General features: G+C 43.4%; 2 long non-coding RNA genes across 2 annotated transcripts; one reads left to right on the plus strand and one right to left on the minus strand.

Annotated features, from left to right (window-relative positions):
* Nucleotides 1-1340: 1340 nt before the first annotated feature.
* On the minus strand, nucleotides 1341-22213 carry LOC116585978. The gene is made up of 3 exons (XR_004283835.1): nucleotides 22028-22213; nucleotides 3516-3550; nucleotides 1341-1454 (listed from the first exon to the last, which is right to left on the minus strand). It is a non-coding gene; the product is annotated as an uncharacterized LOC116585978 (long non-coding RNA).
* Nucleotides 7734-13473, plus strand: LOC116585976. The gene is made up of 3 exons (XR_004283832.1): nucleotides 7734-7780; nucleotides 7977-8067; nucleotides 13351-13473. It is a non-coding gene; the product is annotated as an uncharacterized LOC116585976 (long non-coding RNA).
* Nucleotides 22214-22526: the final 313 nt, after the last annotated feature.

Consider the following 22526-nt stretch of genomic DNA (forward strand, 5'->3'; position numbering starts at 1 on the left):
AAGCAGGCTACCCCCTGAGCAAGAAGCCCGATGTAGAACTCGATTCCAGGACCCTAAGATCACCACCTGAGCCGAAGACAGACGCTTAACTGACTGAGCCACCAAGGTGCCCCTAACTTCCTTTAAAAACACAGACAAGATGACAATGTGTTTCTTTTTTTTTTTTTTTTTAAAGATTTTAATTATTTATTTATTTGACAGAGAGACACAGCGAGAGAGGGAACACAAGCAGGGCGAGTGGGAGAGGGAGAAGCAGGCTTCCTGCAGAGCAGGACCCTGGGATCATGACCTGAGCCGGAGGCAGACGCTTAATGGCTGAGCCACCCAGGCTCCCCAAGACGACAATTTCTTTAAACACAGGCAAGATGATTGCCTTAAGCATTAAGGGTCCTTAGGAGTGTGTCATTCCAACACTCTATTTATGGGCAACTGAAACAAGCCACAAGGATTCAGGGACATGATTTTCAGGACGGAATGCGCTTCCAAGGTGGTTCAGTGAAATCTAATTTGGGCCATTATTAGGACATCTCATGACTACCCCCCTTTCGGTGGGACTCACCTGCGGCTCTCAAAGAGCGTTTTGTCCCCTGACACCCTGAACTGAGTCACGCCGATGAAGACCATGAGCATTATAGTTAGTGGGTTGGAGAGAAAAATATCAGCCCTGGGCACTCACTGCAGTGGGTGGAGGGCATGAACTATGGACAGCTGAGGGGACAAGGAGGGCAGAAAGGGAGGTGTGAGCAGGAGCTAGAGTGGAGAAGAGCATGACAAGCGAACCACCTGGAAAAGAGGTTGATCTGACTGGAAGAAACAGGGAGTGTAATGTCAGCATAAAGAAGCTTGGAAAGATTGGGACACAGGAAATCAAGAACTCAATTATAAAAATCTCCCCTGCCCAGAGAATGAAGAAGGCAGTCTAACAGTTGGGACATTTCTCACGTGGCCATTGGGACTGCTGATATTTTTTGTGTGGGTCTAAAAGGACGGCCAGGATGGGTGTGACTTCCCGAGGGTACCAGGAAGGCTCCCAGGACTCCAAAACAATACACCGATTTCCCAGGAACAGCAGAGTGCTGTCTCTCTGCAGCTCAGAAAAAGGCTTTTACATTTTACGTCGATACCATCCTCTAGAACAATGTAAGCCAAACACTTTCTGTGGTTGGTACCGCAAAACATTCCTTGTTGTTGCTGTTGTTCGAGAAAGCCCACTCAGCGAAGCTCACCTTATCTCCCTCCTGTCGCTGGAAAGGGCAAGAGAACTTCAGGTGGGAGAGTAAAGATGTTGCTACCAGGAAGGGCCCGTGGAGAAGCAGGGTGCACCAGGGCCTTACCTGATTTACGCTCACTAATAGCTTCTAGGAGGACAGAGACAATGGTGAGCACGAATTGCATCGCATGGAATGTTTTGCTTCAAAGGACGCTTTGCCTCATTTTCCTGCTGCCAGTACCTGCTGCAAATGAGAAAGGGCCCAGCTGACAGCTTTCCTTCTGATTTAAAGGAAAGGTCACCTAATCCCAAGTCAGCATTTTGCTTAATATGAAGCTGTCCCATCCTCACCACCCCTCTCCCCGTTCCCATTAGGTTTTCTGTGTATCTGGAGCCAGGCATCTGTACCTATGACAAAAGCAATGGAAATGTCCTAGTGATTACCGTTCAAGGGGATCCAAAATTTAGAGGACAGTAGCTCAGGTCATACATCTACAACTTTCATAATTACTTTGGGTATGAATATGATGATAGTATATATATGTCATGCATGTGGCTAGAATATTCATGGACTCACACAGTAAATACTATTTGGATCAATGAGATTTTCATCTAATATTTATGGCATTGCCAAAAAATGAGACCAGATTCTATAACATACAACAATATTAGGAAAATAGAACCCATCTGCCCTTACTTAACTTCTGAATTTTAAAGTATTTTCAAATAATACTGGCTTTAAAACTGCATATAATTATTGTACATAATTACAATGCTTTTTAAAGTATATCCCTTTATCTGTAATTTATATTTCTCTTATTTCTCCTTCCAATGACATCATTTTCAATTACCAGAGACCCCCAAAGATAGAAAATAAGTGTCTCAAAACAACTACCTTCCTTAAAGGCAGAAAAAAGAAAAAAAAAGAAAAAAAAAACACTGCCACCAGAGATACCAGAAAATAAATCAACAGCAACAGATATTTACATCTCAATAAAGATGCATGATCAGAAAGCCAAAACATAAATAAAAGCAGAGGAAAAACCCTTACATTTGCCCACAAAAAATTTCGCTGATGTGTCCAGAACCTCACAGTCTATAACACTTTCTATATTAAAATAGTATATCTCACCTGCCAAAAGACCAAGGTGAAAGTAGAAGGTCACTGGCGATCTTTGCTATTGTGTGATGGTTTGCCCAACAGCAAAGTTACCAAGGAGTGTGTCCTGTGATTGGGGTGTGGCAGTAGAGGTCTGGCACAGTGGTCTGGCATACCTTTCCACAGAGCTTGGAATGGTCAGGTCAAACCAAGCTTGCCACAAAACCTAAGGAAAACCCCACACTGTCTGCAGCTCAACTCAGTGCTATTATTATTCTTCTTTGGGTCCTGAGGGCTTATTTTCAATTCAAAGGGATATTCTTTAAATTAAATTGAGCCCTTTGGAAAGCCAAATTTCATGAGACAATGTATTCCCAGACAATTCTTCACCCTGTACAAATGTGTTCCTTCTCCTGCTTTCCCTTGATCCAATTCCATCAAACCAATTGAGTTGCACAATTCTATTAAGACCATTATTTGTCTTATATTTGACATATCCACTTGGCTTGTATATTGGCTAACCTGGGGGGGAAGAAACCTTCCCCAAAGGTATTCCGGCCTTTCACGATAAATCATTTCAGATTTCCCTTTGATATCTGCCTGATATTTTGTTGATTTGGACCTCAGAATGTCTTCTGTTTTCTGGGGTTATTTTACTCTTCGTAATAATGCCATTGCCTTGTATCAGAACAAATCAATCTCCACAGATATCTAAAAATAAGTTCAGTTTTAGCATTCACCCTGCTATGCTAATTCCCTAGCACCTGAGAATTTTGGTTCTACTCCAAGAAATGGTCGTCTATCATGTCTAACTTGCTTTTCAGATATTTTCCATGATAAAATACAGGAGTTTACTCCTTTGGCCACGCAGAATCATTGCTTTTACATCAGGTGCCTAGCTGCCACGGTAGGCATCCCGGTCTGCGCCGTAGGCCAAGGCGTGCTCTGGTACCACCCTTTCTTAAAAAGAGCAGCCTGAACGTGGGGGTGATATTTTGCTGAAATACATCTCTGCCACATTTCCCATCCTGAAAGACACTGCTCTTCAAAAGAGGCTATGGGCACCCCTAAGGATGTCCTGAGGAAGGTGGGGCTGGTTATGTATCCTCAATGTCTCTATGCACGTGTTTCTAACACTGGTTTTCTCAAGACAGGGCGTTGAATCATACTGGTCTTGCCCCTCTCATACTACCTGACTGGTCTTACCTTGGTCCATTTTCCCAAGGGGCCAAACAGGGTAGCTGAACAGAGAGACAAGATGAATGCTCTTTTAAGCCAAAGCCATCTTAACCAACTCACAATAAATGCATTGTCAACAATAATTTTACTTTTGTGTATACTGTCATAATTTTGTATATTTTGTCATGATCTGTAATAAATGCATGCTTCCAGGGGGTGCCTGGGTGGCAGTGTGGGTTAAAGCCTCTGCCTTTGGCTCAGGTCATGATCCCAGGGTCCTGGGATCAAGCCCTGCACCAGGCTCTCTGCTCAGCAGGGAGCCTGCTTCCCTTCCTTTCTCTCTGCCTGCCTCTCTGCCTACTTGTGATCTCTGTCAAATAAATAAATAAAATCTTAAAAAAAAAAAGTTCTAAAAATAAATAAATACTTCCTGATCCACTGTGTAGGAATAATTATAATGATAAGTGGATCTAGAAGAAAAATATTCACACTTTAAAGGCTTAGGTGGTAAGAAAATTTTAAAATTTAAATGTACATAGTTATTTGGGGCTAGAAAAGTAGGGTGAGGTGACTTTCAAACATAGCAATACATTATGTCAGAACACATTTCTGTGAAGGAAGACCAATAGAAAGTCAATTGTTAACAAAGAAAGAAATGATGCAAGATTTCCTACTGTTACAGAAAAGATTCTTCATGAATTTTTTTTTTAAAGATTATGGTGGGAATCAAATTACTATGGAATTCATATATGTTGGATACATTTAAAAGAGTCATCTAAAAGTTTAAGGTATCAGCATTTACCAAATAATGGAAATTACATCCTTTGGAATGTTTAAATATACAATGAAAAATTTTAAGTGACAACATGAAAGTGTAAAAGGCAGGACTTAATCTGAAGAATATTATCACATAGTATCTAGGTATGTGAGAGAGAGAAAGTGGAAAGGCTTGCAAGCATCCATCTCTGACACCCACCTATGAGTTGATATATGGTGGCCTTTTAGTTTGGAAAGATTAAATAATTTTGCATTGGCATCTCTGTTACGTCAAACGAGCCAATACAAATAATTTGACATGGCCACCTTTAGTCAAGTTCCACCAACTACAGCTAATCCAATGTAACACAATTCCCTGTTTGCTTGGACCCCCGTAGTTTTGGCAACACCAACGAGGGGTACCATACTAAAAGAATAGTGAGCAGGACAAGGTACAGGTAAAGCCAAAGGAAACAACAAACTTACAAAGGAGACATGTGGCTATAAACTTCTAGATGAAGGGTCATTTAAAGACGTCAAGATAGAATATTTGCTGCAGAGCATGGCTGAATGCAGTAGTCTTTGCTTATTTCTGAAAATTTTGGCTTAGCGCTCAGACCCTCATGGTAGAAACCTGAATATGTCAAGTAAACTGAGCCCCACTGCCAATTTTCCATGCCATCTCAGACTCCTTTGGATGAACACACCTCTTTCCTCTTATCCTCTCTCACCCCTCTTTCTTCTTTTCTCCCTGAGGGCAATCTATGATCTGTGGAAGATCTGCGGACATCGGGAGGAAAGGGGCAACATGTCCATGAAAATTGTCTGTCCGTGCTGGCCTCCGCTAAGACGTAATCTGCCACATGAGGGTCCCGATATTCCATACTGGCATCCAGTATGAAGTCTGCCACCCTGCAAGCCTCAGGTGGCCAGGACCTGAGTCCTTCTCAGCCTAAGACAGCATCAGGCAAACAAACATCTGTCATATATCATCAGGGAAATTCCATATTCCATACATGGCTGAGATTCATCGAGACACACATATGAAATGGGGATTATGAAATGCCAATAGAGTATTACCCCCACCTTAAAAGACCACCAGAGACGTGAGTCAAAGCCAATCAGCTAGGGTCGTTTATTGCAGGTTCGAACCTGGACCTCTGCGCCGCTCGTTGCCGATAACGCCGAGAGGTCCAGAGCTGGGTTGGTGCAGGGTTTTTATAGACAGGTACAAACAAGTTCCTTTAATTTTAATAAATCAAAGGCTTAATATGTACAAAATGTCTACTAGCTGTTCCCAAATAAACTGGACTCACCCAAACACATCTGTAAATTTTAAATAACACCAAACCGTATACTCTAACATCACAGTGAATGTGAACTCCATGGGAACACCCCTTTCGAAGCTCCGTATCCAATTCTAAGATCGCCTACCCTACCTTTCCCATTCCTTCCCATCAAAATCACAATCCACAGTTCCACTCCCTTACGCAGCATCATGAAGGCCCTCAGCGCTTCCCCTAAATATCCCTAAGTAGCCTACTGTGTTCTCCCCATGGGTCTGTGGTCTAACAAAATAATATAACTTTGGGTTTTTCTCTCCTCATCTTCATCTGGTCTCACCCAAGGTTAAATGCTTAAAACAAAGATGGCATTAGTTTTTCCAGGGCCCTGAGGCTGTGAGGTGCATCACCTAAAGAAAACATTCTATTAGAAAACAGAAACTGGGGAATGCCTGGGTGACTCAGTGGGTTAAGTTTCTGCCTTCGGCTCAGGTCATAATCTCAGGGTCCTGGGATCGAGTCCCGCATCGGGCTCCCTGCTCAGCGGGGAGCCTGCTTCTCCCTCTCTCTCTGTCTCTTTGCCTGCCTCTCTGCCTACTTGTGATCTCTCTCTCTCTCTCTGTCAAATAAATAAATAGTCTTTAAAAAAAAAAAAAAAAAAGGAAAGGAAACAAATTGGGGAGGGGAGGATGACTGCTAAGCTGCCAAACAGCATCCAGTCCAAGGAGAAGGAACTGAGGCAGAGACCAATTTCCCATTCCTTACAATGCTGTTAAGCAGACGAAACAAAAGCCTGTGGGCTAAAATTAAACAGTGAAAAGAAACAGGTAAATTAAGCAAATTGGTCGTTCACTGAATTGTCTTTCAGCAAATTAACCTAGAATGGACATAATTGGCAATAAAGAAGGAATGGAATTTAACAAAGATTAAGTAATTGTCCCTGAGGGATGACCTAGCAATTGCAAATGTTGGATGTCACCGCAAACAAGCCTTTTAAAGATCACTTTTAAAGCTACGCAAGGAGTGGCTAGAGTGTGGCAATCAGAAATACACAGTCGTGGGACAAATGGGGGAGGGGGACTGTCCTAATGTTACACAAACGGGTTCTAGTGGCTCGGGATAAATTTCCAGTGACAGCACCATGCATGATTCAGAAAGTGTTGTTGTATCTCCAACAACTTAGACAGAAGTAAAGGTGACAGGCCTCACAATACTGCACCAGAGAATTTAAAAAGTGGCTTTGGCGATGATGAAGACAGGATCTCAAAGAGGAGTATGAAGACCACGGACACAGTGAAGGGAGGAGAAAGCATGTGTCTCCATTCACACTGTTTCACCTAACAGGATTGGGAACATGTGGTTTATGCCAACATTAAGTATCATAACCAGGCTCTTGACTGTTTCAACTCTGCCTCTTCAGGTTTGTTTATTCTTGTTTGGGGGGGAAAAAAATAGATCTTCTCATTGAGAAAACAGAAGATCGGGTTCTCTTTACAGACGACGTCTGCAGCACGTGGTGAGTGGGAAGGGACCTCCCTCATAGAAGCCGGAATGACAGAGCGTACGACGTGACCTGGAGAGCCAGCCCTGGCACAGTGGCCGCTCACGTGGCTGGCAAGAGGAAAGTGAGTGAAGGGAGAGGAAAGGATGCTCCAGGTAACAGTCTGAAGCAGGTAGAGTCCTCCTCCAGGAGCAAGAGGCACAGCACCGGGGAGCTGGAAGGAAGTGGCTGGAGCAGACAGAGGAAGAACGAGGTGAGACGGGCGTGTCCGTGAAAGGACAGACAGCCAGAGCCAGGGAGGGATAAGGAAGCAACTGACTTGCAGGAGAGGGAACTGTAAGAGATGGTGGCATCCTAGTAGACAAGAGCCAGAGCCCAAGCCACTCAAGGAAATGCACTGACAAAAGGGAGGGAGTCTGAAAGATGCCTCCTAGTTTCCCTATCACCAGGATGCTGGTACACTTCCCAGAAAAGGCAACAGTGGAAGAGAACCAGCACTGGGTAGAAAAACACAAGAGAGGACAGAGCATAAAGAAGTGGAGTGAGGCTTCCTTCCGCTGCCCCTTTCCTTCGGTGGCAACATGGATAATACCACACTAATGTCCTGTATGTTACAGGCATGGAAACTTCCATGTTCCAGGTGCTGGGTCAACAAAGGAAAATTCCAAAATACATTTTAGAATCACCTAATTTGTTCCATGGGATGTGGAGTTTACAATAATGGGCACCTGACCTTGGTGGGAAGAAAGGAGGTACTTCGGATGTATGGAAGGAAGCCCCATGAGTCACCACCATGGGATGGTGCTCTGCTGGACACTACTGGGTCTGGAGGCTGATCCTGGGATCCTGAATCCAGAGAGGGGTCCTAGAAAGATTAAAACCATGACCGCTCATCAGAGAGGACCTCCTCCTATTGGACTCCAAAAGTCACTGTCTTTTTTTTTTCAGAAGAGAACCTGCTTCTGATACAGAAACCTGGTGCACAAAAAGAGAGGGCTCCTGTTTGTTACCTGTTCTGATGGCCTCACCATCAGTGTGGGTCAGTATTTCTCCTCCAGTAAGAATACTATTTGATGGACCCTTGGGGACAGATGGATAATGTCTCTGTCTACACCACTGAAACCACTTGGTGGTGAGCCAGCAATAACACCAACGACCAGCACCCACTCCGAACCCCACACTACATCATACAGATGCTGAGCAGATAACTCCCAATACTGAAGAACAGGAGGACGGGGTTAAACACCTTTTCTTATGGAAGGATGAAGGGAGAAAGGGCCTCTCGGACACATTCAGCAACCAGGGAGTTAAGTGTTCTGGGCCATCTTCCCTACCGTGCAGGTAGTGACAGAGTCAAGGAGGTCACCATGGATACATCTGGCTGCATCTGCCTGAATTATTTGTATTGAACAGATTGCTACAGGCTGTTTTTTTTTTTTTCTTCTGGTCTCATTATGTGTGTGTAATGCCAATTAAATAACAGGAATGAAAATTAAAAAGGAAAATATCTGCCCCTGCTGGGTTTAATCTCATTAGAGCAAAGTCAAATGATTAGTCCTAAAAAGGGATCCAACAGGCAGCAAAGACCACATTAAAGTCGCAAGTGTCTTCTGCATCACGAGAAAAATAAATCAGAATTGCTCACTCTGTGAAAGACACCAGAGCCATTCCTATAATAAGATTGTGTTAGGGCTTCAGCAGTATTGTGTCCCCTCCTAAGCGAATAGCAGGGAGACTGCCAGGACACGTCCCTAGCTTCGAATCTGTAACATAAAATTACCACAATGGGCATTTTAAGGACAGGTGTCACGTCTCCCTGGGTTGATTGTGAACCCCAAAAGATGCTTACTTTACAGTGCTCGTGGCTTACATAATCTTCATGCATCCAACATTTTTTCCCTAATTAACCAAACCAGCCATCTATAAATTTGCCAGCAGCGCTGGGTAGCTCTCTGGGGAAGAAAAAAAAAAAAAAAAAGAAGTGTAAAATGCAAGGGTCTGTCCAATTTAAGTCTCAGAGTGCATTTAAAATGAAGGGTTGGAGCAGCTGGGAAGTACACCAGCAGACTGCTGGTGCTCAGTTAAGCCTCAGGTAGAATACCAAATTTTCCCTTCCTTCAGAAAGTTTGAGAAATGTCAGCTACAGCTGTTTTGAATCAAGATGATTCAAGCAGAAGAGCTGGAATAGAAGACTATGCAAAAAATGGCCAAGCCCGGAGTGTTTTCTCCAGTGACACGCTGACATGAAGCTTTACTTTCAAAGTGCTCATACATTTTACCCCACTTCCCCCTCACCCTGAGAAGTTGAGAAAACGGGAATTGTGCCAATATTTCAGGTGGAGAAAGGAGACACAGATACAGACCCCAGACACATTGATCACCTTTCGTGTATGGCCCCATCAGGCCTGCCAGTCCAAGGAGGCCAGCAAACATGCACAGCACGTGCCAACACCTTTCTGGAAAAAAATGTCACCTGGGATGAGACCTGAGCACCCTGCCGTTGCAGAATGCTCAAAATGAATTACTTTCCTACCGAGGACAGAGAAAACTGGACGTTTTCCCAGTCCCTGACCAGTGAAAAGTAATCTTCCTGATCCAAGAACCTTTAACAGGGGTCCAGAGTTAGGCCTCTGGCGTTCTCTGAATCCCCATGATTGTTATGCAAAAGTGTGGAGTGTGTGCTTGTGCATGCACGCATGCACACATGTGAAAAATCATAAGGATAACTTTCATCAGATTCTCTACCTCTATGACTTGTGAAAGGCTACGAATCCTTATCTGTATAGATGAAGGGAAGCCCAAAGTAAGTACTTTGATGAGGCTGTAAAACAATCAGAACTATCTGCCTCAGTACAGAATTAGGAAGAGTGAAGACAGAAGAGCCCTGGATGAGACACCAAGATTCTACTCATAAAAAGTGGAACGGGGTCAACTCTTAAAAGCAGTGGAAACCCCAGGAGGCAAGACACTCTCAAGGGGAGGCAGTGCTCTCCAAAGGGAAGATCAAAGTGTTTTGGACTTAGCCAGATATAGATTTGCCAACATCAACCATGTGACCTTGGCCAAGGTATTTGACATCACTTAGGTTCAGTTTCCTCCTCCTTGAAATAATAAAAATACAAAAATAACCAGTCCAATCACTCAGCATTGTTTCAAGGATTCAGTGAGACGATACAGGTCAAGTTCCTGGCAAAAAGAGATCCTCAATAAATGCTAGTTCACTTCCCCCTCCCCTGTTTGGGCAGCTTGATAAAGGGTAACAAGAGCAGGAAGGAAGGGAGGGAGGGAGGGAAAGGAGGGAAGAGAGGGAGGGGAGAGAGGAAGAAAGAGAGAGCTGACCCCGCCCTGACCTAGAAAAATCATAAGGAATCAAAAGAAGAGGGTCAAGATGTAGCTGGACATAAGAAGAGAGAAAAGGCACCCAGGGACTATACAGAATGAACCAAGCATGAACAGGGCCTCAGATATCCTTGGACCAACCCCGAGACATGGGAAGTTAGACTCACATCCAAACCCTGGGATTCCCAGTCCAGTACTCTTCCTTTTATTTCTCTCTAAATCCTGCTCCCATATATACTAATTGTTTCATTATTTGTGTTCTGTGCCTCTCCACTTAACTGTATGACTAAACACAGTTAGCAATTAAATGAGTAGATCTAGTCACAGTAAACAACAAAAGGCAATGCATAGGTTTAAAATAATATCCATATCACAAACCAACTGTCAGAGCCACAAAGAGACTATCAACACCTGTAAATAATGTCATGTGGATGGTGGTCCTCCATTATCAGGAGAGGACTCCATGCTGAAAAGACACCTGAAAGGTACCCTTCCTCCTTGACACAACTATGGTGGCTGGGGGTTGTTCAGGACAACACTGCCTGGTCTCTGGGCCCTGAATTCCCTAGGACAGTTCTGATTTTAAATTTTATGATGTGGCCAGTCTCTTGATTCCTTGCCAGAGGAGTGGAAACTAGGTCCTTGACACTGGGCTTCCCAGCAATTACAGACCAAGAAGCTGCCCCTGGGTGGGTCAGATGATGAGGAAAATCTTCCTTTGACCAGGAGAAAAGAGATGGGGGAAAGCAAGACCAGGAGACCTGTCTTCATGGCTTCTAAAGAGCCTAAAGTAGAGTCAGCACTGAGATACATACATACAGCACTGAGATACAAACTGAACCTAAGAGATGCTGATAAAAGAACATGTCCCCACACACTGTGAAATTATTTTTCTTTGTCAAGATAACTGTCTCATGATGCTGTCACTTATAAACTTAAAAAAAATAATAAAATAAAAAAAGATACAATAATAAAATAAAAAGATACAACTCTCCTTACCTTAACTCTTACTCTCCTTAACTCTTCTTACCTTCTTCTTTCCATATCCCGACAGTGGTTTGCTTTAACCCAATCAGGCTGGCATACTTTGACTTCATCTGCACGTCTCTTTAAATATTTCTTCCTTGAAAATAATCGAATTGGCCCATCAGTAGACTAACGGACAAACTGTGTTTTAGGATGGATGGTAGATGATTGGATAGATAGATAGGGAGATAGAAACAGATCCAGTCAACATTCACAGGTCTAGCTTATTTAGAGGAACAACAAAACCAATAACTAAAGTGCCTAGCTTAATTAGAAACAGCATAAGAGTTACTCACATTCTTCTCCAAATATATATACAGATAGATCCTTACCTCTCCCAGCTCCTACAAATGCACAAAGGCATACACATGCCTACCTTGGAATTAAAGTGACCTCGAGGCAGCTAATGTGAGTAACACTTTATTTCTCTGTTGTTGGAGAATAAAGACAGCAGAAGGACAGATCCTAAGAAGGTTTACATTGACCAGAGAAGGAATCCAAAAGCACAGGATTCCCCGAGAACTGGGGTGGAGACAGAGAACAGAATGGTGGGCTGACAGAAACCACAAACCAAGAGGCAAAGGACAGAGGGCAGTCCTATGGCCTGTCCCCATACAGCCTCTAAGAATAATGGGATGCGGGCACCATGTTTCTTTCAACTTTCTTGGGTTGCCCTAGTCTTGGTACTCTGATACACTGGGTTGGATATTTTCTACCCGGTGAGGCCGAGAGAAAGCCACTGTTATACATTCTGTTTCGTTGTGTTTTTCCACACAATACTTAGAAACTTTCCATTGGATCTATTCTGGTGCCTGACATGGGGAAAATCTGACATATGATGCTTTCTGATTTGGAAACAGATCTTCTGAAAGCAGATGAGCATTTTCTCCCTTGCACAGAGCAGGTGCTAAGGAAATACTGACAGGCCTGGTGGGACAGGAGGTTGCTTTTGTCCCCCAGCCCTCCAACATCAGTGCAACTACTGTCTATGCAAAGCCAAAGAGGATCCCTTAGACCCCACAGGAGAATTTTCAACAAATTCCCCCCTCGGCAAACCCACCACAGATTCCAACAAGAAAAGGATTGTGTCACATTTGGTGGCAGAGAACAATGAAGTCTCTGTACACAACGGTAAATTGGCCTGCCAGGAAATGCCAAAGCACTGGAGAACTGAAGCCCCTCATCAACACTTCGATTTCTTTCTGGAAATAGGGGATAAATTTATCCAACATGCAGCATTTGGGAAAGCAGCAGAGGTCTTGGGCATCAGCCTAGGGCCTCACATATGGAATCTTCACCATTTCTTTGGCCACTACACACGTTTCTGGGGTTACTAAGCCGAGCAGCCACTGACAGACCCGAAGCCTGGTGGTCCCTGGATGGCTAGGCTCGGTGCTAATGGCAACCACAACCACAGCACTTCTTAAACTATTTTTATTCTATTTGAGTATAGTTGATCCACAATGCTACATTAGTTTCAAGTTCGACTACATGGTACTTTCAGAGCACTTGCTGGAAGGCAGGAATGCTGAGGACTATTTCCTACCTGTGCTAAACACATACCAGATCTACAACTGATCTATGAACAGGTCTATGTGATCACATAGTTCACATAACAGATCTAAGTTATTATTAACTTACTGAATTCTCACAAAACCCTTATGAGATAGACCTCCTACGGCACAGAGAGGTTAACTAACTTGGCAAGAATCACACAGCTAATGAGTGTCAAAGCTATGATTCGAACCCAATCCAGCAGTCTGATTCCAGAGGTATGCTTTGAACTACCGTCTTATTTTGGGATCATTTGTTAATACCAAACTTGCATGTGGACTCTATTTCACATCCTATTTATTCGTCTAAAGCAATTCTTTCAGAGGATAAACTGTGAGTAACTTAAAAAAAAAAAAAACTGCTTTAAAAAAAATTATTTCCTAGTCCTGTTTATTCTTCCCAGGAGCAACATCTTCCAGAAGGGGAACATTGGAAATAACCATACATCACACACCTGAAGCCATCAGGCCTCAGAATGTAACAGTATTAAACCATCTCAAGGTAGGTTAGTACTCAAACATTAAATGTTTCATTACTGGCAACTTTAGTTTCTACATAACCTTCTTTGGAGCAAAGATGAACATTTTTTTCCCCTGGATGTATAAAGTATTATGTTTAACATGAATCGAATACAGCCCCATTTTTCCTACATTTCTTTCATCTGCAACAATGATCTTGAAATATAAAATGCATGTGCTCACTAGGGAACTGCAGAAAATTAATTCCCAGCAAATTTTGTCAATGACTGTCACTCAATTTCCCCCTTAAAGAATTGCTCTGCTGTTGCACAGACACATCATTAAGCACTGCTGTGAAAGGAGATAGATAACACATTCCTATTTTGCAGGACTCAAGTCTAAGGGGAAATCAGATCTTGCTTAGTATTGTCATAGTTGCATAATTGCCCTTAAAATCCAGCTGTGAGTCGTGTTCCTACACACAGTTACATGTGACCCAAGTCTTTTCTGAGCTGAGTACATGAATACTCTTTCTCCTCTGGCTCATTTGCGTGACAGCTGCTCACAGGCTCGCCACTGGTCCACTTTGACTCATCAGCTCCACAGACAGCTCTATGTCTCTGATCAGACTAAACAGCCCCTAGATAGAGTCTCCTTGAGGGCAGGAAACCTAGAGTTTATTTTATATACCTCACGATGTTAGTATGTAAATACTATGCACTCAGTAAATAATCATCAAATGAGTAAATTGCTTAACTGCACTAACAATGCATGTTTTAATGCACTGCTCTCGTTTTCTTGTCTGGTGGTATTTTGCTAAACATAAGACAAAGTACACAAAGTGTCTCATTTCAGCCTGCCGTATGACAGTTGTTAAAAATATTATCAGGAGCAGATGAGAGGAGATACTCCTCTGGTTATATAATTGTTTTATAATGATGACTCTGAGTTCCCTGACCCAGTATTTCTGGCTTTGGGCCTCAAGATGAGAGTTCAACATCCATGCAGTTCAAACTCTCCCAGATTGACCAGGCAAGAACAAAAAGTCACAAGGGAAGTAAAGCCTCAGCTTTGAGTGACAGCCTTGGCTACTAACATCAGGAAAAAACTTGACTGCAAAGGTTTCAAGGTACCCAAGAGAGAGTCGGGGGGGGAGGTAGACGGGACACTGAAGGAGGGAAGGGTTTTGGAATAGAAAGGCACTTGGCACCTAAGGAACGGATGGACTTGGACATTTTGCACCTTCACTATTTGTTCGGGTAAAACACAGAGAATTCTGTAGTCTCATCAGCAAATCCAGAGTTGCTAAACATCACTAAGAACACATTAAACTGTTGAGCTGTTTCATTAAAAATAATGGATTGCATTCAATAATAGAAAACGGGAGGGATTTTGATTTAATCAGAAAGGACTGTTGTCATGGCTCTCACCCAATTGTTAATTGATTGCCTGTAAACAAAGTCCAGAATTACCATCATTATCCCAAACACCTACTCGATCAGAACTACAAACCCAAATACAACTTGGTCAGTAAAATTTGCATATGCACAGAAAATCCACTTGGGGAGTTGAGCCTCAAAATGTGTATTCTAAAACTTAAACCCCACACACATTTTCTGGGCAATCAGATCTCACACATCCCACAAATTACTGGGGAGCATTCTCTACCTTTCCCAGAATTCACGGTGGAATGAAAGCAGAAGGGAAAACTGACTGTAAACTTTTGCTTCAAACCCTACTCCACCCAAGAGAAGTACCAGGTCTATTCACAAAATACAAAAGGGTGTGGTTTGGTATTATGCCATAATGAGTTTTTTTTTACCGGGCAAGCTGCAAAACATCTGGACTTCCCTGTAATTCTTGCCAACAACATGCACATCATTTGGAGACCCTGATACAAGGGTGTCTGCCTTAATGAACAGGAAAAGGCTCATACAGTGTGAGAGCCACCTTTCCATACTCTCATGCCTGTAACAAGACAGGGAAAACTGTCCAACACAGGAACTCCATCCCCGTCTGAACTCTTGAGGGGGGATCCATAGAAGAGCATCGATCCTAGATTGTGACTGAGAGCAGCAGTAACTCACCTAACAATACTGCCAGCAAGAAGCAAGCTGAACAGTTAATTACCAGGCTGGCTTCTGAACCTAAGGGAAATCTTAATAGACAGAACTAATTAAAATCAATACTCATATGGTAATCGTGAAAAGAAAAAAAGGGGGGGTGCTCAAGATAAATTTTGGAATGGAGAATGAGGAGCAATCTCAATTCTTCCTGCCCACCTTGCTATCTGGTTTCACCAGTAAATGTAGACCAAAAGAGAGTCTTTCTGGAAAGGCCTAAGCATAGATGAGAAAGAGAGCACACACAGGAGCCCACCTGAAGGACTTCCTCAGCCTCTGGGGAGTGTGGTCAGAAGTGTCAGGGACCTTGTGTCTGTAAAGATGGGGCCATGTTAACATTGAATATTCCAATGCTGAAAACGGGGAATTTCTGGCTGTGTGACCTTGGAAAATGTGCTTAATTTCTCTGGGCTCCAGTTTTTTCATCTATAAAATGAGAGCCGGAGCATCTGGATGGTGTAGTCAGTTAAGTGGCTGCCTCCAGCTCAGGGCATGATCCCAGAGAACTGGATTTGAGCCCCTCATCATGCTCCCTGCTCAGCGGGGAGCCCTGCTTCTTCCTCTCCCTCTGCCTGCCGCTCTGCCTACTTGTACTATCTCTGTCAAAAAAATAAAATATTTTTTAAAGATAAATAAATTAATTTTTTTTAAATTAAGAAACTAAAATGAGCAGAGAGCCCGTGCTTCCCTCTCTCTCTCTCTCTGCCTGCCTCTCCATCTACTTGTGATTTCTCTCTGTCAAATAAATAAATAAAATCTTTAAAAAAAAAAAGAAAGAAAGAAACTAAAATGAGATAGAAAAAGAGAAGGTCTCTGAGATCCCTTCACTCACGTAATTCTAGTAATTCTAGAATACCATAGCCCAGAGATGCAGATGTGGGCCTGGACTATATGTTCAAAGAAAAGATACAAATAATGGCCATCCACTCTCCCCCCCACCCCCGCACCATTTTTCAAGCCCTCTTTTTTTTTTAAAAAAAAAAAAAGGGACATTTCTTGTTCTGATTTTCCTTGAAAACAGTGAAGTACATCACACTCTGTTCTCTGTGTAGGGCTTCCATCAGTTTCATGCTACTGTGTGACCTTCAAAAGAAACGCAGAGTTTGGTTTAAAAAAAAAAAATCTTTGGCCAAATGATATATGGAAGCTTAAAATAAGTCAAGTCCCCAAACTTGATTATAACAGTGCATTCTGGTTTTTCTCTAGATTGCGGTGGCACTGTTCATTATAGGGCAGATCCTGGTAAAAGGCGAATCTTCCCAATACAGCAAAAATTGTCCTTGTACATGATTCCAGGGTTGCTGAAATAACATTTCAGTTCTTTTCCTTTTCAATTTAATAATATGTACTCATGCCAGCCAAGAACAGCTCTACATGGCCATGTGACAAGAGGATAAAAAATCATTTTGACACACAGTGGCTGTGAGTGGCAGAAGGGAGAGAAACTTTTTTTTTTTAACTGTGATTTTTATTTATATTTTAATTGTTCTTTTTAATTGGCCATCGATATTCATGGGAAAACATTCAAATAATACAAAAAGAAACACAGTGAAAAGTTAAGTCTCCTTTCCATTCCTGTCCCTTAAAATACCCCTTTATCGGATGTGCCTACAGGGACAACCAATGCCATTAGCCTCTCAAGTGGTCACCCAGAGATACAAGTGACATGCATATCTAGGACCCCTTCTCTTTTCAAAACACAAAGGTAAGCACCTTTTACCATTGGTGTATCTCCTTTTTAACTTAAATTTAAACCGGAGAGAGTGCCTTACCATTATATGCCTCATTATTTTGAAGGTACATATTTAATTCTATGGATAGACATACTTTACAGAATTAGTTCCCTATCAATGGGTATTTTTTCCCACTCTTGAGCTATTATACTCACTGCTTAAGTAAATATCTTGGGACATAATACTCTGCGCATATGCAAATGTATCCTTGGGAAAGATTAGAAAGGCAGAGGTATACGCATCCATGATTTTGAAAGATATGGAAATTGGTCTCTGAGAAGGTTATACCCATTTATAGTCTCATAACTAAAGGAGGAGAGTGCTGTTTTTCCCATCTCTGTCAACAGTCTATTACCAAACAGTTGTTTTTTTAATATGTTTTCTTTTTTTTTTTTAAGATTTTATTTATTTGTCAGAGAGAGGGGGAGAGAGAGCACACAGGCAGGCCGAGTGGCAGGCAGAGGCAGAGGGGGAAGCAGGCTCCCTGCCCAGCAAGGAGCCCGATGTGGGACTCGATCCCAGTATTCTGGGATCATGACCTGAGCCGAAGGCAGCTGCTTAACCAACTGAGTCACCCAGGCGTCCCTACCAAACAGTTTTAATACTTTAGCTACATGAGGGATGAAAAAATGTTGTGTTTTTTGAAAGCCACTTAGAATGAGGACAGTTACCGGTCTTGTCATATGTCTAAGATCTTGAAGCTAACAGTGATGGCCAGAAGAGTATGTCTTGAGACTGGCAACCAAAGGGTCTGAGAGAAACCAAGGGCCCTAGCTGCTGCCCTCGCCTCCCAGTCAATAACCAAGCATGGCGGGGACACTAGGGCAGGTCCGTCCCATAAGACATCTCTGAGGGATGGCCAAGAACTTACAGAAGTTTCCTGAGATAGCAGCATGGCTTAGGACACGTTTGCCTGAACTTTCTTTCACTTAGTATCAGACTCATATCATGGTCTGAGAATTGGCCCAGCCTCTCCCAACTCCCTCCCCATTTCCTCTCAAAGGGATTTCCCCTAGCACACATCATCCCATCTTGACATCCAGGCCCCAGAGGATCCAGACTACCACATTAACTGTTCACATTCCTTGCACCTCATGCTATTGTCCTGTTAGACTTTTATTGATTTACAGGTGTTCAAAGTTACAGCAAGCAACACTTTTACCAAATGACTTGCCATTATCTGATATGGATCTCGGCCTTTCTAGCCTCTGACAAGTTTTTCTGTTACTCAGGAGTCAGGACAAAGCCACCTATTGCCTAGTTTTGTTATACCAGCCTCCTCTTTCTAGGTCCTAATTTCTGTATTAGATGAGATAAGTTGAATTATGCTACGGGAAGAGTATCTCAATGCCTTAGCCAAAGTTTATGTCCTGGTTCACATGACATGTTCAATGCAGGTTGGCAGAGGGACTCAGCTCATGACTGTCACTCACGGATCAGGCTGACAGGGCTCCCTCTAAGCAGACACTTTGACGATTGCAGCAGACAGAAGGAAATGTGGAGAACCTACAAGCAGCATGCCCCACGCACACCCACGTTACACTAGCCAAGCAAACCAGAAGGTCATGAACAATATCAGAAACAGAGAAGTATAATTATCCATTTTCAGACGCAAGGAAAGCTGGACTTACTCAGTGCACAGTACTCTAATTAATGCAACAAATACTGTCTACTCATTCTTTTCCCCTCTTCTCCTCCCGTTCTCTTCCCTACCTCACTCCTCTTCCTCTTCCTCATCCTCCTCCGTTTTCCTTTAGCTAACTCTCTCTTCTAAGGCTTCACTGCAAAAAGTCTTGAGTCGACTTTAATATCACCTTCCGCATCCGTTTCGATGCCAGCCCCAAGTTCCCTCTTCTTATCCCAGTCACCAGTATGTGCAGCCCTGCAATTCACAGGCAAACCAAAGTCTGAACATTCAGTAAGAAGGTTCTCCACATTTCCTATCTGCATTCAAAGTTCATGCAGATAGGCTGGAATTGTGCTTAAAGGAAACCTGGAGTTTGCTCATTTGGTCAGATTCCTGGAAGGAAAAGATTCACGAGTCCATGGCATGTGCCAAGAGTGAGAGTGCTTCCCACGTGCACAGAACCTATGTCCTGAAGCCACATGGAAGTCAGGGCTAGCCTGCCAAATCCAGAGCCATGATTTCAGACACATTTACTGATGAATGCAGGAACCTGCACAAGTGGATACCTCAATGGGCCAATCACAAGCTCACAGAAGGGCTTTTAGTCATCACTTTCAGCCAGAGGCAGTTAGGGCTCAAGGTAAACTAAACAGAAATGCTAACTCGTCCAATAAGATATCACTATTCCAGGTGGCCAGTTTGACACAATGATTTAAAATGTCCCACTTCGGGGCGCCTGGGTGGCTCAGTGCGTTAAAGCCTCTGCCTTCAGCTCAGGTCACGGTCCCAGGGTCCTGGGATCGAGCCCCGAATCGGGCTCTCTGCTCGGCAGGGAGCCTGCTTCCCTTCCTCTTTCTCTGCCTGCCTCTCTGCCTACTTGTGATCTCTGTCTGTCAAATAAATAAATAAAATCTTTAAAAAAAAAAATGTCCCACTTCACTTGGCGGAAAGTGGTTTCTATTAAACTTCTAAAAAATTGATCCAAAGAAATCCTATGACTTATAGCAACTACCTTTAGACCACAGGGACCTGGAAACTTTGCAATTATAGTCATCTGAATTCACCAAGAGATGAATTTCTGTGGCCCCTGGTGTAGATCCCACGTCTTAGCCTGCAAGACAAGCTAACAATGCCATTGTTTCAGGCCTTTCAGAGCCAGATGCCAAGACTAATCACTTGCCCTCTCCCTATCACTAACAAAAATGGTTTAGGCACACAAGCACGAAAAGTAAGAGTTCCTGGATCAGAAATAGTTTTATCGTTACTAATAGGTCCCATAGCGGCAACCAACTTCCATAAGTCCGGGTGAAACATCTCTTGTTGTGTAGTTAAAATGCTTCCTGGGATATATTGATAGTGATAAGATTTCTGTGTGTTATTTTTTGACCAGTCCGTAATAGGAAAATCGATACCCGTTGGAGCAATGACCAAAGGCTTTGGCAAATAACATTCAGTCCATAATGGGTTATCGGGATTCCGGACGATGATCTCCGAACAGGGCACCCGTCCTGGCGGTCGCATGCCGATAGCAGAATTATTAATTGATGACGCTGGTGAGGGGAAAACTTCCAACAGCTGCCAAGGAAGAGCATTAGTTGCTGGGGGCCGATATCCATCAGTGCCCGCATATGTTACAAGATAACGATAAAACCAACGAGTATAAACACAACCATATTGAGGAAAATCATAAGTAAAGAATTGAAAACAAACAGGAGGCATGGAAGATGTAGCTTCCCATGTAAATTCTCGAGAGAAAGTAGCCCCTATCCCTTTATCTGCTAATCCCCCTAATAAATCAACTAAATTAGTAAACACTCTAGGCGAAGGATCATTCCAGGTAACTGGCTGAACTACTGGGGGATCAGGCAGATAGGCCCAATAGGGAACCGCTTCCCCGGGGGTTAACATCAAAGACACAAATGAGAAAAGGCAAAACATTCTAAACGGAAGGTGATGAATCTCCAGCCTCCAAGATATCCGATCTTGGTCTAGCTGCAGCAGACTCTTCCCCCTCCTCCGCTGGGGGGACCTCAGCACGGTCAGCAGCATCTTCATCATCAATAGCAGCATCCTCCACAGGTTCCACCGCAACCAGCCTGGTAAGGCGCTCTGGCACCCAGATTGGGGCAGGGGCATCCCCAATCCTCGGTCCACGTCCAGAGTCGGGTTCCCGGGCTTCGGCACCAGATGTCGCTCTCGACCCGCAAGAACGACCCGCAGACGAGGTTGAGTGGCAAACTTCTTTATTGTCAGTCTTCTACATATCTTGATCCGGGAACCCCGCTCCTCAAATTAAGCCCCTTATTATAGTATCAGTAGTTACAAATGCCCAATCACCATATCACGCGATTCACCTAAACACCAATCAGGAGGACTGCTAGTCACCTTATCCATGAGCATGTGAGATGCTCGTGAGCACCTACGTGACTCCATAGGTTTCTATTGTTCTACAGATCTTGTGCCTTTCCCAAAACTACAAGTTAATCATATACCCTCCTTGTGACTCCAGGCATTGAACGTGCGTCGTCCACGAGCGCACCCATTTTCCTTGGGTTAAACATTCACAGTCCCATTATCCTGGGCCTAGTCACCTACGTGACTGCCATCCACAAGTGCATGGCTCCCCACACCTGGTGTAGATCCCACGTCTTAGCCTGCAAGACAAGCTAACAATGCCATTGTTTCAGGCCTTTCAGAGCCAGATGCCAAGACAAATAACTCGGGTTCTATGAAGTTGTGCTGAGATTTTTAGAAAATGAACTTCTCTATGATAGGACTTCCACAACCACCAATTATATTAGTTGGACTGAATGGTGGAAGGAGTTTATCTCAAGTTAATCTTCGGTGACTCAGATATCCACCTGAGCAACCAGTACCCCACAGATTTAACATTTCCATCAACCTGACCCCAAACTGTGTCATAAATACGTCAAAGTTGAAGAATTTTTTAATGCGTCTCAGTTTGTCAAAATAAACTTTTTAATTAAAGCCTTTCTACAATACCTTCTAAGCCCTCCTTTCCAAACTAAAACACATCACCATCATGACAACTCGCCTTCACACTCCTCCCCATCGCCTCCGCCCCCGCCACAACACTGAACGAATTTAATATTAAACCTGCAAACGACTCAGGCCTTACACAAGCAAGTTCTGAATTTTATAATCATCTTCCTTGATCCCCCACTTCTGGGCCGCCAGCCAGCATGTGAAGAAGAAATGTGAAGGGTCATTTCCTGAGGTGAATGCTGAAAGTTTTTCAAAGCGATCGTGGGTGGCTAGGACCGCCTCGGCTTCAAAACCACTTTTTCCTGTTTTCATGCTTGATTTTGTGTGTCATTGACCAGCGAGGAGGGGAAGTGAAGTTCTTTTAGCTGTGCTCCATGCAGCCTCTGTTCCTCCCAGCTCCTTCCCAGCCCCCTCGCCATAGGTCGAGCCCTGCGTCAGACTATGCCCTCGGCATCCCAGAATTAACTGCCGCCCTATTCAAATCTTTGTAGCAAAGACTCCAGTCCTTCCTGCTCGTAGCGACCCTGCACTCTGGCAATTCTTGCCCATAAAAATGGACTCTCCCAGGTACTAACCTAGTAGCTCTTACCTCCGTTACCTTAAATAAGACTTTCAAAGCATTTAATTAAGTA

This window comes from Mustela erminea, chromosome 3, assembly GCF_009829155.1.
Source record: "Mustela erminea isolate mMusErm1 chromosome 3, mMusErm1.Pri, whole genome shotgun sequence".
Classification (NCBI taxonomy): Eukaryota; Metazoa; Chordata; class Mammalia; order Carnivora; family Mustelidae; genus Mustela; species Mustela erminea.